The sequence below is a fragment of the Nerophis ophidion genome, linkage group LG24 (assembly GCF_033978795.1).
Source record: "Nerophis ophidion isolate RoL-2023_Sa linkage group LG24, RoL_Noph_v1.0, whole genome shotgun sequence".
In the NCBI taxonomy this organism is placed as follows: domain Eukaryota; kingdom Metazoa; phylum Chordata; class Actinopteri; order Syngnathiformes; family Syngnathidae; genus Nerophis; species Nerophis ophidion.
The window spans coordinates 32,960,792-32,963,417 of NC_084634.1; the positions used below are offsets into that span (position 1 = coordinate 32,960,792).

Here is a 2,626-nt window from a genome sequence, read left to right on the forward strand (position 1 = left end):
TAGATCGACCGGTAAATTGAGAGCTTTGCCTTCCGGCTCAGCTCCTTCTTCACCACAACGGATCGGTACAACGTCCGCATTACTGAAGACGCCGCACCGATCCGCCTGTCGATCTCACGTTCCACTCTTCCCTCACTCGTGAACAAGACTCCTAGGTACTTGAACTCCTCCACTTGGGGCAGGGTCTCCTCTCCAACCCGGAGATGGCACTCCACCCTTTTCCGGGAGAGAACCATGGACTCGGACTTGGAGGTGCTGATTCTCATTCCGGCCGCTTCACACTCGACTGCGAACCGATCCAGTGAGAGCTGAAGATCCCGGCCAGATGAAGCCATCAGGACCACATCGTCTGCAAAAAGCAGAGACCTAATCCCGCAGCCACCAAACCGGAACCCCTCAACGCCTTGACTGCGCCTAGAAATTCTGTCCATAAAAGTTATAAACAGAATCGGTGACAAAGGGCAACCTTGGCGGAGTCCAACCCTCACTGGAAACGTGTCCGACTTACTGCCAGCAATGCGGACCAAGCTCTGGCACTGATCATACAGGGATCGGACCGCCACAATAAGACAGTCCGATACCTCATACTCTCTGAGCACTCCCCACAGGACTTCCCGAGGGACACGGTCAAATGCCTTCTCCAAGTCCACAAAGCACATGTAGACTGGTTGGGCAAACTCCCATGCACCCTCAAGAACCCTACCGAGAGTATAGAGTTTATATATCAATGATAAAATATTAACATTGTGTCACAACCACTGGCTTGTTAGTGGCTGTAACATTAAGGGAGACCACACCGATTTGTACATTTTAGCCAACAGATCTTTTATTTACAACATGTATCAGTGATCAGTAATGTGAATTAACCAAGGAATGTATCAGTAAATGAGTGTTGTCCCAAAAGGGTGTTAGTGTGGTGCTAATCCCGGCCGTCGTTGCCGTGACCATACGGTCACCAAACGAATGTGCCTGTGGGACGAGAGAGAGAAAGAGAGAGAGAGAGCATGAGAGAGAGAGCATGCTGATGGGAGGCCTTTTATAGGCCGCCCAATCAGCAGCCCTCTGAGATGTTGCACGTCTTCACAGACCAGCTCCACCTGCGGGTCGGAGGACCAAAGTGCCCCAAACACTAACCGGCAGCAACCGACAGCTCCACCCGCGGGTCGGAGGACCAAAGTGCCCCAAACACTAACCGGCAGAGCCGGGCATGACATCCCCCCCCTTAAAAACAGAGACCCGTGTTAACTGGGTCTCTGAAGCACCATCAAAAAATAGAAAACCAAAACCTACAGTAGCCCCAGTAGCTATATTCTAGTCCCAATGACGCACCTCCCCTCCACCCCAGACCAACCAGAACCCAAACCATCCCAAACACCCTCCTTACCCTCCGACCTTCCCTGCACCCAGCAAATCCTGGTACCCGGACAGCGACCTTTAAGGGAAACAGAGAAAAACCGCAGGTTAGGAGTGAGTGGAGATGATTAGACCTCCTGGTCCAGAGCCCGAGAGAGCGCATCAGCCATTACATTTTCCAATATGGCGGATCAACAGGTGGAATGGCTGCAGAAACAGTGCCCAGCGCAACAGGCGCTGGTTGGTGGACCCTTTGAAAGACTGTAGAAAAGTGAGAGGGTTGTGATCTGAGTAGACCACAATTGGATGGAGACCCCCTCCCACATAGACTTCAAAGTGTTGCAATGCCCAAATCAATGCTAATGCTTCCTTTTCAATCACTGAATAATTAAATTGGTATTTGTTGAATTTTTTTGAAAAATAGCAAACCGGTCTGGCTACTCCATCATCATCAGCCTGCAGGAGGACCGCACCTGCTCCCACCTGGCTTGCATCCACCTGCAGCTGGAATGGCAGATCCAGTTTGGGTGCAGCCAGGACCGGAGCTGATGTTAACAAAAGCTTTGCATTCTGGAAAGCCTGCTGACACTCCTCCGACCAAATGAATTTGGCGCCACCCTTCAACAAATTGGTCAGAGGAGATACAACAGTTGAAAAATTGCAGCAAAAATTGCGGTAGTACCCGATCATACCCAAAAAGCGCATAAGTTCTTTCTTCGTCGCCGGCACAGGGAAATTATCAATAGCTGCCACCTTTGCGTTAACGGGCCGCACCATCCCCTGGCCGACTACTTTACCCAAATAGACGACTGTGGCACGCGCAAACTCGCATTTCGCTAAATTTACTGTGAGGTTTGCTGCCACCAACCTCTGGAAAAGCGCTCGAATGCGAGCCAAATGTTCGTCCCAACTGTCTGAATGACAAACGGCGTCGTCCAAATAAACCGAGCACCCCTGCAGCCCCCCAACGACCCTATTCATGAGCCGTTGGAAGGTTGCAGGAGCATTCCGCAAACCGAAGCTCATTCGAGTATACGAGTACAAACCGGAAGAGGTAATGAATGCAGATATCTCCTGCGCTCTCTGCGTCAAAGGCACTTGATAGTAACCTTTCAATAAATCAAATTTGCTGACATAACGAGCACTCCCAACCTGATCCACACAGTCCTCGATACGTGGCAATGGAAAAGAATCTGGTCTAGTCACAGCATTTACTTTCCTATAATCCGTACAGAATCTATAGGTGTTATCTGACTTTTTCACCAGTAGACAT

General features: G+C 50.3%; 1 long non-coding RNA gene across 1 annotated transcript; it reads right to left on the minus strand.

Moving 5' to 3' along the window:
• Positions 1-800: 800 nt before the first annotated feature.
• Positions 801-1,433, minus strand: LOC133541948 (uncharacterized). The gene is made up of 2 exons (XR_009804018.1): positions 1,385-1,433; positions 801-969 (listed from the first exon to the last, which is right to left on the minus strand). It is a non-coding gene; the product is annotated as an uncharacterized LOC133541948 (long non-coding RNA).
• Positions 1,434-2,626: the final 1,193 nt, after the last annotated feature.